Source organism: Vipera ursinii (assembly GCF_947247035.1).
Source record: "Vipera ursinii genome assembly, chromosome: 8".
Taxonomy (NCBI): domain Eukaryota; kingdom Metazoa; phylum Chordata; class Lepidosauria; order Squamata; family Viperidae; genus Vipera; species Vipera ursinii.
This window is the reverse complement of record NC_139519.1, coordinates 7739014-7754840: the sequence shown is the minus strand read 5'-3', so window position 1 is coordinate 7754840 and position 15827 is coordinate 7739014.

The following is a 15827-nucleotide window of genomic DNA, read 5'->3' as shown; positions in this document are numbered from 1 at the left end:
TCTTAAAATCTACTTTGGGAATTCAAATCTCTTCCACCCACACAGCTGAAATCGGGCTGACTTCATGTGGGCAACGTCTATTATGAACCTACAAAAAAGGACCTACATTTGGAAGTCTGCTGCTGTTTGTTACAAGGAGAGTTGCTTAGATTTATGTCTGGCCATTAGATGTTTACAGGACAAACCTTCAGTGTTGTGTCAGTATTTGGGAGTTGGTGGAAAAGATTACCTTTCCCACATTCTCCCCAAGGTATTTTTTTTTTGGCTCCCATTATTATTCGTTCTGAATGGACTTGCCCAAGAAGAAACCAAGTTGGAGCTTCTGGTACAAAACACCTGGAAGGTTGGGCATCTGTCTCCAGTGTCATTGCTGGGATGGAGACAATGGGCCATTTTTTAAAGTCACGGATTGTGTTTACATTTCCAGATTGGGCTCTGAGGATCACTCTGACCCGTGACTAGTTGTGGCAGTCACTTTCTTTGCATGCTTAGCTTAGGTCTAAAGTTCACAATGAAATATAATAATAAACAGGAGGAAGAGGAGGAGGAGGAGAAGTAGTTGGAAGACCATCTAGTGCAGGGGTGTCCAATCTTGGCAACCTGTGGACTTCAACTTCAGCTCCCAGAATTCCCCAGCCCACATGGTCAGTAAGCTGTTGGAACACAAGCAGGGAAATCCAATTTTTACTCTACGCTCACCATAGAAGCACATTGGGTGATTTTTGGACCAGTCTCTGTGTATCTCTCTCATTTAATAACATCACAAAATAATTGTGGAAGGAAACAAGCAGAAACACAGGATACATGCACTACCTGGATCTCTTGAATGGAAGGCAAAATAGAAATCAATCAAATTATTACTTAAATTACTTTCAATCCATCTAATCAGTTCTTTGGACAGATGACAAAGTTGCTAAAATAATTAAAAACAGAAAAATAAGAATCCCCCTCAGACTTCTTTTCTCTAAGCTAAACACGGCCATCTCTGCCAACTCCATCATTCCTCTGATCATTTATTTATTTTATTTATTTAATTAAATTTTTATACCGCCCTATTCCCGAAGGACTCAGGGCGGTTTACAGGGCAGCATAAAATACAATATAAAAATAGTATAAAATTAAAATAGATTAAATTAATTAAGCCCAACCATTAAAACAATATTAAAAGCTAAAACCCCTTCAGTCCAGGCCTGATAGATAAAAAAAAACCAGGTTTTCAGGTCCCGGAAAAATGAACGCAGATCGGGGGCGGTCCGAAGTTCCACCGGTAAGTCATTCCAAAGGGCAGGCCCGCCCACAGAGAACGCCCTCCCCCTGGGGATCACCCGCCAGCACTCCTTAACCGCCGGCACCCTGAGAAGGCCCTCCCTGTGGGAGCGCACAGGACGATGGGAAGTTGATGCCGGCAGCAGGTGTTCCCTTAGATAATCCAGACCCAAGCCATTTAGAGCTTTATAGGTCATTACCAGCACCTTGAATGATCATCTTGCCAGCATCAAGTTCCCTTCGTCCAGTGCGCTCCCACAGGGAGGGTCTGCTCAGGGTGCCGCCGGTAAAAGATTGCCGGCGGATAACACCCAGGGACAGGGCCTTCTCAGTGGGTGCGCCTGCCCTCTGGAACCAGCTGCCCTTGGAGCTCAGGACTCCCCCCGACCTCCGTTCATTCCGCCGGGACCTGAAGACCTGGCTCTTCGAGCTCTCTGGACCAGGCTGAGAATTAATTTTAATTGGGGTTTTTACTTTTTTTTCAGGGATTGATGTAATTTTTTTTTATTGTTTTTAACTTTTGTGTTTCTTGTTTTAAATACCCTGTAAACCGCCCTGAGTCCTTCGGGAAAGGGCGCTATATAAATAATCTCTTTTAAGAAGAGATTGGACAGCCATTTGTGAAAAGAAGGGCAGGATATAAATGGGATTTTAAAAAATGGTTCAGGATCTCCTGTTTGAACAGAGGGTTGAACAGAAGACCTCTAAGGTGCCTTCCAACTCTGTTATTCTGTTCACTTTCAGGCCACTGAAGCCAACCCATTTAGTTCAGGGATGCAAATTAAAATATCTTGACAACTGCTGTCCAGCTTTTGCTTAGCACATCTAGCAAACGAGACCTCCCCATCCCAATGGTTTCACTCACGAGTTTCCCTGTCAAATGTTATGGGAGAGTTTTACAAATTGTCTTGATGGAGAAAAGAAGGCAAAGCTGGGGGAGTGGAGTTAAACAAGTCATCAACACAGAATCATTACATTCCTACAAAGGGTCCAAGTCCAACCCCTCTTGAATTCCATTGACTGTTATCTGATGCCAATTTAGTGTTGAACTTTAGTTGTCTAGATTCTTGTGTACAGGCTTCAGCAATAAAACCTTTGTACAGTAACTTAACATGTGGTCCTGATCCTTTGCACCTGACAAGTCCTCAACTTATAACCACAATTAGGACCAGAACTTCCATTGCTAAGCAAGGCAGTTGTTGAAGAGTTGTGCCCGAACTTTACAACCTTTTTGTTTGTTTGGCACAGTTTGCATGCAGCTGTTAAGTTTTTAAATTGATTTGGTTAGGTTATGTTGTCTGAATAAAGCCAGTGGTTTTATTTATTTATTTGTGACCAAGTTACCTGATGAGATTCTATGATTGAAGGTAGTCTTGAACTTAGATTTCTCTTTTCATAATGGGACACCTAAATCACTAAGTTATCCTGGCTTGCAGAATAGCTGTTCCTACTGCTAGGTAGATCACCACTGATCAACCAAACTTACTTTCTGCAAACAGATGTCCTCCAAAGATCATGTTGGTTGGCAAGGATGGCATATGAAGGCAGCAAAACTGCAGGGCATCAGACTGAGAGCCTGAGTAATAATGTTTTTTGAGAAAGAGATCATATATTTGCTGGCCAATTTGTAGCTATGCTAGGGACAATGGAAAACATTGTCTCTAGGCTGCTTGGACTTTTTCTGTGTGTGCTGTTACTTCATGTTTCAGAGCTGAAAAAGATTGGCACTGAAGAAAGATTAATTTAATTAATTAATTTCATACTAGGACTATTCTGTAATAATCAGAAAAGGTGCCAAACTTTGAATTCTTTGAAAATTGAAAACAATCCTCCATCTGCAGATTCATTCTTGCTTCCTTTTCCTATCTCTTATTAATTGATCCCCCAAGTCTACTTTTGGATTTAAGTTGGAGAGTGTCCAAAATTTTATATTCCCAGAAATGCACAAGAATGATTCCGTGGAGTATCACCACTGTAATATAGGATCACCCTTAATATGGTGCATAAAATGTTCACGTGGAATTATCTTGTAAAGAATTATAACATTCAGGTCCATTGCAAAACATTTTTGTGCTGTTACTTCATGTTTCAGAGCTGAAAGAGATTGGCACTGAAGAAAGGTTAATTTAATTAAGTAATTTCATACTAGGACTAATCTGTAATAATCAGGAAAAAAAATGCCAAACTTTGAATTCTTTGAAAATTAAAAAAAAATTCCTCCATCTGCAAATGTATTCTTGCTTTCTTTTCCTATGTCTTATTGACTGATCCCCAAAGTCTATTTTTGGATTGGAGAGTGACCAAAATTTTATATCCCCAGAAATGCACAAGAATGATTCCGTGGAGTCTCACCACTGTATTACGGTATCACCCTTAATATGGTGCATAAAATGTTCACATGGAATTATTTTGTAAAGGATTATAACATCCAGGTCCATTGCAAAGTTAAATGGAAAGGAACAGTTCATAAAGTCTTGGGATGAACTAATAGGAAGAGGAGAAGTAGAAGACAGCCAACCAAACTATAAGTTCTTTGATGACTCTCCTTTATATTCAGGTGAAACAATGGAATCAATATGTAAACCAATAGATAGGGAAGTTTGAATGATTAGATTGGAATTAGTTTTGAACAGCTGCATTTCATTCTCTACAAAAGTCAGAATGAATGGTTACCTCTGGCAGAAGGAGAAGCCTTATAAAATAAATATTATCAGCTACTTGGCACAAGTTAAAGGCAATGTAAAGGAAGGATGTTTATGTTAATCATCCAGGTGGGTGGGTGACATGGAAAGTTAGTGAAGGCTTCAAAATTTTATCCTTGGATTCTTTATTTTCCAGGCAAAGAGAATGCAATACAGGGAGGATGATTCTTTTTTTTTTAAAAAAAAGCTTTCTTCATTTTTCTTACTATTTTTCATCACATTTGAAAAGACCTGGCTTTTGAAATATCTCAAGGAGAATTTAATATTATATTCATTATGTATTTATTTTAAAAATGTATAGAACTACAACAGCCACTGGGTGGTAAACAGAGTATTAAAAGCCAATAGATAACAAGCATAACTTTTTAATCCAGAACCCAAACTATTGTTGCAACATATTCTTGAGGTTTAAAAATAGGCCATATTCACAATCTAGAAATTGTGGAGAAATTTCCTGACAGTGAGAACAATTAATCAGTGGAACGCTTTGCCTCCAGAAGTTGCGGGTGCTTCAACACTGGAAGTTTTAGAAGACATTGCACAACCATTTGTCTGAAATGGTACAGGGTTTCTTGCTTGAGCAGGGGATTGGACTAGATGACCTCCAAGGTCCCTTCCAACTCTCTGTTATTCTGTTATGCTGGCTGGAGAATTTTGGGAGCTGAAGTCCACCAGTCTCAAAGTTGCCAAATTTGGAGACTCTTGATTTAAAGCGTGAATCCAACCCTAACTCTAAACTTCCCCAGACCCAAGTGGAAGAATTGTCTCCATGCCCACTTGGGTCAAGCGATGGAAAAACCTCTCACACTGAAACAGGTCCGCTGCAATACCTTTGCCCACTATTGCTGTCCATTGCAATGTACCTTCCTAGAGATAGTCAGAAGAAAGGCAAAGAAACATCTGTCTAAGCAAAAGTCACTTATTTTCAAAAAAAGGAAAAAGGAAAAAAAAGAAGCAGCACAGAGGGTTGCCTTACAGCATAATGCATTCCAGTACTGAAAACATTCCTGAGTGATTTGTACTCTGTTCTCAGAGCCACATATCCTTGTAACCCAGATTCTCCATCTGATAAACAGACTAGTTCCTATTAAGCCCTGATTCATTTTCACCACCACCACCAGCCCTCATTTGGAAAAATCGATTCAATTTGACGAGACAGATTAATAGGTTCAGAAAGTCATTCCAATTCGATTCACACCCTCAGATCAAATCAACTGGGATTCTAGAACTGATTTGGGGGAAAAAAGTCATTTCTGCCCCTACCCAGAAACTCTGAATCATCCAGAGAGAGTTTAAGCCATTTATTTTGATTTTCCAGTGAATTCAGAGAATTGACTGAATTGCCACTGAATTGAATTTCCAAATCAAAACCTCATTTGGTTCCTATGGATATTCCAGCAATGAATAGACTAGTCAATCCGAGGTGCTGCACTTAGATTCTGCCTTTAGCCATTTCAGAGTCTGCTTATCTCGATCTGTTTGGGTCCACCTCAAAACCGGGTCTCTCAAAAGACGTAGGGTTTAGGCTAGGGTTACCAGACCTCCTGCCAAAGGACATGTCCTCAGCTCCTCCATCTACTAGACCAGGGGTAGGCAAACTCGGCTCTTTTATGACTCATGGACTTCAACTCCCAGAATTCCTGAGTCAGCTGACTCAGGAATTCTGGGAGTTGAAGCCCATGAGTCATAAAAGAGCCGAGGTTGCCTACCCCTGGTCTAGTTTTGTTGTTGTTAGCTGCGAAGTCATGTCCCACCCATCACGACCCCATGGACAATGTTCCTCCAGGCCTTCCTGTCCTCTACCATCTTCTGGAGTCCATTTAGGCTCACACCTCCTGCTTCAGTGACTCCATCCAGCCACCTCCTTCTCTGTCGTCCCCTTCTTCTCTTGCCCTCAACCTTTCCCAGCATTAGGCTCTTCTCCAGTGAGTCCTTCCCTCTCATTAGGTGGCCAAAGTATCTGAGTTTCCACTTCAGGATCTGGCCTTTTAAAGAGCAGTCAGGGTTGATCTCCTCTAGGACTGACCGGTTCCCTGTACTAGACATAACCTTAAAATAAAATAAAAAATGTCCAGCTTTTTGCATTTCCTACCTGTTATGTATGCAGGCACCTGCATAGCAACAGCCACCAGGGGGCGTTGGCCTGAACGGTTTTGGCGGGAAACCTAGTTTCGGCAGGAAACCTAGGGCCAACCCCATTGGCTGTCCGCTTACCTGGCCGGGTATTTAAGGAGGCCAGGTAACCCTCATTCCCCAGTTCGCTACCCCCCTTCAATAAAGAGCTGAACTCACACCGTCTGGCGTCTCTTCCTTGCGTCGGACCCACTACACAATACTACCAACAATCTCTTTCTGAGCAGTTCTTTCTACCACATGTCGTGCTTTCTTAATAAGTGCTAAGGGCAAGTTAACAAGATCCACTCTGTGACTTTGATTAGTACCCTCCCTCAGTTTACCTTCTAACTGGAATTGACAAGACTGTTGAGGGTTTTAATCAGTTACATGCTGAAGCGTTTTTCTTCCTAGCCAGCTTTAGCATGTTCCTGCAATTGAAAACCTAGTCTTTCTGATGTTGGAAAAAGTGATACCATTCTTTAACTTTTGTTTAGCATGGGTAACAAAAATTACAGTGAAAAAAAACTGTAAAAAAAGTACAAATATTAGTTAGGCAAAAGCACTTTGGCACTGGAGACCAAAATTACATACAGATACGTATAGCAAAAGTATTTAGACTTATATGTAAAGTCGCGTGCTTCACATAGAGACGGACACAGAGCTGGGGTCAAGATGTACCTACCCAGTTGGATGGCATCCAATCAGTTCAAACCTGGGCTTCCTGCCAGTGCAGGTGACAATGGGTGTAGATCCTGGCTTCCCACCAGGCTGACCATGCCTGAGGCTGTCAACAGCTTAACTCATTAGGCTTATCCTGAGTGAGCAGTTATCGCCCGGAGCTGTCCAACCCCTCTGCTGATCTGCACCATCAGCCTCCTGCTGTGCTGTCCTTTGTGTATGTTGTGAGGCATACACTGCATTATATACCACCCCATAGCAATTAAGGGGACTCTTTGGGTGGTTTACAATGTAAGCATTATTTGCATATCAGCCCCACCCCCCCAAAAAAATCTGAGTTCTCATTTTACCTACTTGGAAGGATGAAAAACGGAGTCAACCTTGAACCCCATCATGATTGAACTCCAGTCTGTGGACAGAGTTTGCCTACAGGACTGCCTTTTAACCATTCTGCCACCCTGGCTCCTGTATACAACATATGCATTTTTTTTTCACCAATGCCAAAAATGTTAAACAATTACCGTAATGTGGTCTCCTTTCTCTTATTTGTCCTCATTTCCAATTTTCCTGTGTCCTCCTTTGCTTGTTCAGACACCTGGTAACCAGAGTAATAAGTTTAGCAAGTTCTTGTCTTCTGGGGAAAATGAAGAAATGATTTTTCTAAACCTCAACTTGCAGATGCTTAAGGGAAATTGGGAATTGACTGCCAAACAAGCATTCAAAACAATCATTGATTGGTCAGCGTTATCAGCAAACAATCAGACATTGCCACCCACTGAACAGAAAGCAGGATTGGGAATAGCACAATAGCAACAGCAAGGACACTAAACTTTGAATTTCCAATGTTCTGACAATATCGTAACCTGCAAGTGTCCACCGAGGAAAAAAAATAAAAGCTGTAGCCGTGTAATAATTCCACCTTTTAAATATGTATATATAAAGATGGGTTCAAATTTCAATTCCATGCTCACGACTGCTGAGCGTGACTTTTTTTGAGACCTCTCCCGGATACCCCAGTAATGGCCCACTCTGAACTGGTCAGAGGGCAGATCAAGGCTTTTGCTTAAAAGTGCCCTTAGTCCAGATTAATTTCCTGGATATGCAGCAGACACAAGCATATTAAGCTATTTAATCCAGATTACTTCAGGAGCATAATTAGCTGCAGCTTTCAGTGGCTCCTCTTCAGAAATCATTTTCCCAACAAAACAAATAAGTCACCTTATTTATAAGAGAAGAGGATGTTCAATTCAGAAATTGAAACTTGCACTTTCTTTTACAGAAAAGCCTGAAAGTTTAAGTGAAGGCAGGAGAACCTGTTTTTTTTTTTAAAAAAAAAAACTCCATATAAATGCTAAGTAGAAATTCACACAAAAAAAAGGCTAGAGAGGAAAAGTAATATTGCCCTCCCAGTACAGAAAATGAAAACCTTCTGTAGATGGGCCCTACTGCATTTATCCTCCCCTTCCTCAGATACATCTGCCCGACATTCAAACACAATTCGCCCCTTGCCCAAAAATCTAATTCGTAGGCTAGATTGGCAGAGAAAACCACAGCCAATATTATTTATGGACCTGCCATAAATACATCTTAAATCTTTACAGAAGTTGCAATGCTTCTGGTAAATTTCAGGGTGACTTTCAGCAAGTCCCAAAGGTCAAGTCATCTGGCACTAGGGGCGTGCAAGGCTCAGGGCTCATCTGGTTTGAATTAATGGCAATATTTAGCATAACTGTTCTCAAAGGCAAATCACGGACTGGATCTCATTTTGAGGGCAGAAGGCAATTTCTGCCAGTTCTTATTTGGAGCTTGATACAGGCTGGGTAAAAAAAACCCAAGCGGCTGAGTAAAAAAACAAAACTCTTCTTGCGGGATCCAATCTGGGTTGGTCATCAGGACCAGAGAAGGTTTTGTCTTCCAAGCTTTTGGACTTGTGTTGGAGCCCATTTTCAGGGAACTAGCTAGAGACAAGTTCCCTGGGGACGAGTTCGGAAGACTAAAAGTTCAGAAGACTAAAACTCTGGTCCTGGTGACCAACCCAGATTGGATCCTGCAACATTATCATGGGACACGTACATTCACCTTCTTTCATGAAAACCCTTCCTTTTGCATTTGTTTTTTTCTTTGCAGAACTGTAAGTCTAAGTGCTATTGGTATAAGCGCATGAGATAAGTCTACCGTCATTGAAGCTACAAAAGTGTAGATGCCCCACTAGATGGCATAGAGTCTGCAGTGTAAGTTGCTGCTCAGTTGTTTCCAGTTCAAATGGGGCATGCCTGCTATATGACTCATTCCTGCTTCTGTTGGGAGGATTATAGTTAGCCATTGGCAACTAGTTCCTTGCAAATTCATTCCTTCCTTCCTTCCTTCCTTCCTTCCTTCCTTCCTTCCTTCCTTCCTTCCTTCCTTCCTTCCTTCCTTCCTTCCTTCCCCAAAGCACCAGAGGGCAGGACAAGAAACAATGGTTGGAAACTGATCAAGGAGAGAAGCAACCTGGAACTAAGGAGAAACTTCCTGACAGTGAGGACAATTAACCAGTGGAACAGTTTGCCACCAGAAATCGTGGGCGCTCCATCACTGGAGGTTTTTAAGAAGAGACTGGACATTCACCTATCTGAGATGGTATAGATCAGGAATAGGCAACCTTGGCTTTTTTATTCTGGGAGTTGAAGTCCACGAGTGATAAAAGAGCCAAGGTTGCCTACCCCTGATATAGATTCTCCTGCTTGAACAGGGGGTTGGACTAGAAGACCTCCAAGGTCCGTTCCAGCTCTATTCTATTCTATTCTATTCTATTCTATTCTATTCTATTCTATTCTATTCTATTCTATTCTATTCTATTCTATTCCATTCCATTCCATTCCATCCCATCCCATCCCATCCCATCCCATCCCATCCCATCCCATCCCATCCCATCCCATCCCATCCCATCCTATTCTATTCTATTCTATTCTATTCTATTCTATTCTATTCTATTCTATTCTATTCTAATTCTATTCTATTAATTCTATTCTATTCTATTAATTCTATTCTATTCTATTCTATTCTATTCTATTCTAAATTCTATTCTATTATTCTATTCTATTCTATTCTATTCTATTCTATTCTATTCTATTCTATTCTATTCTATTCTATTCTATTCTATTCTCTCTAATTGTAGCAATTTGGGCATCTTGCAATACAATAATATAATAAAATAGAGTAGAATATTCTTTATTGGCCAAGTGTGATTGGATACACAAGAAATTTGTCTCTGGTGTTCTCAATGTTCACATAAGCAACAAAGGGATAAATCATACATCGTACGATATTACCAACATAAATACCAATAGGAATAGGTAAAAAGAAAGATGAGAAGGATAAGGATAATACAAAACATAAACGAGAACCAAGGAGCCAAATCAATGTAGATAAGCAATAACCACATCACGGGGCCTCCAAACCTCATACTTGAGAACCCCTCCACTCTTAAGAGCCTTCCGAAAAGAGGGCAAGGGTTGGGGCCAATGAAAGCTTGAGGTTACAAAGGGCAGGCAGAGTAACAGGAAAGGTCCACTTCCTGGGTCCCACAAGATCTTCTTTGTCTGATAGGCTCCTCTGTACTCCTCTCTAATGGGATGGGTGGATGTTATGGGACAATTGGATATTTTGGACTCCCTTTCCAATGCCTTGCCAAGAGGCATGTTCGGTAAAAACTGACGGAAGGCGATGCCCCAAACCTCTGAAACTCAGCTGTATAGCCTGGTTGAGGCTCAGGGGTGGAATGCACGCTGGCATGCAAGAAGTCACATGTTCCAATCTTTGTATTTTCCGAGGACTGGAAAATTCCTGCATAAATTCTGGAGAATCACCACCAGCAGCCAGATGGACCCAAACTTATGCATCGTGCTAACCTGAATGGGATTTGCCTTAGTAACTGGATACATACGTTGTGCCAAGCTATGAATTCTTTAACCGCATTCTATTGAATAAGCCACAGTTGGCTGGGGACACGTAACTTGCTAAGCTCCCTTGCCTTTTCCCTCTGTTGGAAAAAGATTAATTCAAATGCTAGCCAATGGGACGCGATTGATGATCTACTGCTGCTGGTGCAGGTTTACCCTCACAAAATAGCATAGTAATATTTGCACACACACACACACACACCCTGAGATCATTCCCTGCAGCTCCCTCCTTGTGTTTCTGCATTTCTGCCTTATGCACAACAGATTTTTTTTTTGCCACAAATGCTGTTGCAGGAGCAGCAGCCTGTCTGCTTCTTGGCCGTTGCCAATTCTTGGATGCACAATGACTCAAGCCAACTTTCCCAGATGTGTTCTGAATGAGCCTTCCAAGCAGAAGCAGAACTGGAAAGTTGGTGCTGTGGGGTGCAAGTGGAAGGGAGACCTCCCAACAGGCTTCCAAATTAGGGCGGGACTAACACTCTGCCTGACACTTCCTGGATTGGCTGAGTGTCAGGACCTCACAGAGGTTTTGGAGAAGATGGGATGGGCAGCTGCTGAACGGATTGACCTTTCCCCAGAGCTAGCCAGCAAACACAAGGCAAAGCATCCCCTAAAGCAGGGGTGGCCAACCTTGGCAACTTTAAGACCTGTGGATTTCAAATTCCCACGCTGGCTGGGGAATTCTGCAAGCTGAAGTCCACAGGTCTTAAAAGTTGCCAAGGTTGGACACTGCTGTCCTAAAAAAATCTGCTCCTCGCAGGGAGTCAGACAACCTCAAACTAACTTAGACTCTGGTCAATTTCTTTAGGATTAATCTAGTTCCAAGAGAAAAACAAGGTGATTTTTATTTCTCTTTCCTGTTCACAACTACAGTTAGAATAAGATGATCCTTAACTCCTGGCAATGCAGTAATTGGAATGGCGCACACTGAGTCTCCCGTGAGCTGAAAGACCCAACCTTCCCATTCACCCATTACCTCTGGCTGTAATGCTTCCATCATTAGAAAGTAAAAAAAGAATTATAGACTGGCAAGTTGCCAAACAAAGTGTCAACCTTTAGCAGCTTCTTAGACTAACTGTCCCACTCTCCAAAGGAATTTCTGGATTTCTAGGAAGGAGTAGATTCTCAGAAATTTGTTTCCTTTTGAGCGGGGGGGGGGGGGGAGGATAGAAGGAAAGAAGTGGGAGCAACCCAGTGATTTATTTGAAGTAGTGTCAAGCAAAACAGGGAAATATACAGTAACTTGGCATTGCAGACTATATCCAGGAGCATGGAATGAAAACAGCATGGAGGTTCTTTTGGGTCCTTCTGAGCAACTGTATTCCTGATATCAAACATTTTGTGATTCCACCTCTGATTTTCTTCCCTTTTACTTATCTACTTACACTAAGTAAGTTCTGTTTTGCATTACATTTTTTCATGACTGCATAAACATTCTACCAGGTTCATTAGTACTATAAATTGTAGCTATGATGTAATTCTTACCTATAATTTTGAATAGAAGAGAAGAGAAGAGAAGAGAAGAGAATCTGGAAGGGACCTTGTAAGTCTTCTAGTCCAGTCCCCTGATTAAGCAGAACTTATACCATTTCAGATAAATGACTGTCCAGTCTCTTCTTAAAAACCTCGTGATGGAGCACCCATGATTTCAGGAGGCAAGCTGTTCCACTGGTTAATGGTCCTCAGTGTTAAAAAGTTTCTCCTTAATTCCAGGTTGCTTCTCTCTTTGATTAGTTTCCAACCATTGTTTCTTGTCCTGCCTTCTGGTGCTTTGGAGAATAATTTGACCCCCTCTTCTTTGTGGCAGCCCCTCAAATACTGGAATACTGCTATCATGTCACCCCTATTTCTTCTTTTCTTTAGACTAGCCAAATCCAAGTCCTGCTGCCATACTTCATATGTCTCCAGGCCTTTGATCATCTTAGTTGCTCTTCTCTGATCTTTTTCCAAACTCTCAACATCTTTTTTGTAGTATGGTGACCAAAACTGGTTGCAGTATTTCAGGTCTGATCTTACCAGGATTTTATAAAGCAGTAGTAATGATATTGATTCTATGCCTCTGTTTATACAACCCAGGATTGTATTAGCTTTTTTGGCTGCTGCTGCACACTACTGGCTCATAGTGAAGTGATCGCCCACTAGGATTTCAAGGTCCCTCTCACAGTTACTGTTTTTGAGCCAGGTCTCACCTGATCTGTGCTTATACCTGATCTGTACTTATACCTTTGATTTTTCCTGCCTAAATGTAAAACATGCTTTTCTCCCCATTAAAATTCATTTTGTTGGATAGGGGAGATTGTTCAAGTTTGTCAAGATCTTTCTGGATCCTGAGCTCATCCTCGTGTGTTTAGTGTCATCTGAAAACTTGATAGTTCCCCTTCTAGTCTCTCATCTAAATCATTTTGAATGTAGAGGGATTCATTCTGCTTTGTGTCCTGAACTTTTTATTCAGATTATGTGCCATTGAGTTATTGCTGACACTTAGCAATCACAGTTTTTCTCCAGAACAATCTGCCCGTAACTTCTCCCTTCAGATCTTCCGGTGGTGCCCCCACCATCATTTTAACTGAGTCCATCCCCCTTGCTGGGGGGTCATCACTTCCTTCCTTCCACCTTTCCCAGGATCAGAGCCTTTACCAAAGAGTTGATTCTTAACATACATTAAAGTAGGATTATTATTATTATTTTTTAAATTCCATTTATATCCCGCCCTTCTCTGAAGACTCAAGGCGGCTTACAAGCTTAGCAGTAGCCTTCATTCTATGTATATGCCTGCTTATTAGGGCTTTCACACACACCCCAAGCAGCATTATTACAAAGTCAGCTTAATTGCCCCCAACAATCTGGGTCCTCATTTTACCTACCTGGGAAGGATGGAAGGCTGAGTCAACCTTGAGCCTGGTGGGACTCGAACCTGCACTAATTGCAGGCAGCTGGTGTTACTTAAGGAGGCATTAGCCCACTGCTCCACCAAGGCTCTTATGTCTGGTCATTTGTGCCTCGAGTGAAGACTGGGATAGATTTGTTTGGTGGGTCCACTTGTTAGTTTTCTTAACTATCCATGGATTCTTGGGAGTCTTTTCCAACACCAAAGTTCAAAAGCATCAATACTCTTCTTATCCTGTATCTTCAAAGTCCACCTTTTGCTTCCCTAGAGCATCACAAGGAATACAATGGCTTGCATAATGATGAATTTTATAGGTACAGAAACATTGTGGCATTTGGATCTTTTTTGAAGACCTTCATAGCTGTTCTCCCAAGTGCTATTCTGTAGCATATTTCTTGTTGACAGTTTATCCTAAAAGAGAAAAGCTATCTTCCACTACTTTTCTTATCACAATTGTCAGTTCTACAGCTGGTTATTCTATCTCTAGTTCTTAATCTGGTCTCCTTATATATAATTTTAGTCCCATTTTTTCACTGTGCTCCTTGACTTTTTTTTTTAATCCCATTTATATCCCTCCCTTCTCCGAAGACTCAGGGCTTTTATTACTAGGGGTTGCAGATTTTTGGCTGTCAGGGTAATAGCATCAGTATAGTGCGAGTTATTGATGCTTCTTCCTCCAGTCTTGAAACCACACTATAATCAGCGTATAGGTTGAATAAATAAGGGGAGTGTATGAGGCTTATGACCACATGACCACGGAGTCGTCCTCGGACAAGCCCTGGCTCTTCGGCTTTGAAACGGAGATGAGCACCGGCTCTTAGAGTTGGAAACGATTAGCACGCATGTGCGGGGGAACCTTTACCTTTTTATTAGGCCTTATCTCACTCCTTTGCCAACCTGGAAACAGTCTGTTTTGCCCTGCTTTGTCCGTACCGTGGCTTCCTGATTTGTATGTCAGTTTCTCATGAGGACAATGAGATGTTCTGAGATTTCCATGTTTCTGAACACTTTCCACAACTTGACACAAACGACACAACTGAAAGCCTTTCTATTAACAAATGAAGTGCAGAGGAATTTTTTGGGTATGTCTTGCCTTTCTGTGTTATCCAGCATCCATCAGCAACAATGTCCCCTGTTCCTCAGCCTTTTCTAAAGCCACTTTGAACATCTGGCATCTTTTTTCCCCAGCAGGGCTGCAACCTGCATCGGATGATCCCAAACGCTCTTTTGCTCGTCTACGAAATTAACACCCCATCGCCACAACAAGAGTTTGCACACCGGTTAAGGCTCCTTCTCCCCGACTCTTAGCTTGAACCTCTTCCAATCCGTCCCTTCAGAAGGCCAAGGTTAACCTGAGCTCAAACCTGCCCCAAAGGTGGGCTTAGAGACCCCTTCCCCAGAAGGAAGCCAACTTTTTTTTTATTTAATCCCATTTATATCCCGCCCTTCTCCAAAGACTCAGGGCGGCTTACAATCTAAGCACAAATCAATGTGCTTAGCAATAGCCTTCATTCTATGTATATGCCTGCTTATTAGGGCTTTCCCCCCCCCCAAGCAGCATTTTTACAAAGTCAGCTTATTGCCCCCCAACAATCTGGGTCCTCATTTTACCCACCTCGGAAGGATGGAAAGCTGAGTCAACCTTGAGCCTGGTGGGATGCGAACCTGCACTAATTGCAGGCAGCTGGTGTCACTTAAGGAGGCATTAGCCCACTGCTCCACCAAGGCTCTTCTATTAGCAGGGGACTCTCTACTTAGTAAAATAACACCTCTTACTAAGCCCTCCTCTGCTTTGTTCGGGGGTGCCGGTGGCGGTGCAGGGCCGGCCGGCCCGTGATTTGCAACCAGGATTTAGGGCTCCGGCGCGCGGGCCGTTTAGCAGCCGCAGCGAAGCCGAGGCTCCCCTGCAGGGCGCTCCCCGGGCTGACCTCTGCGGAAGCCAGGTGTGGAAGGGGCCGGGGGGGGGGGTCCTCCGGCGGCACGACCATCTGCCCCCCCCCCCACGCGCGCGCCAATCTCCGCGTGGACGGTTTCTTCTCTATCAGCGGACGCTCCCCAAGCCCCGCGCTCGCCCCCGCCGCCCACCTGGGGGGGGGGAAGCGGAGCGGAGCCTGGCGGGCTGAAAAGCGCTCGGCTGCCGCCCCCCCCCGTCCCGAGGGGAGGGGGCCCTCGGCGGAGAGGTGATTGGCTAATTGAGTGACACTTGTAGCCCGCCCGGGGAGGAGGAGGAGGGGAGGG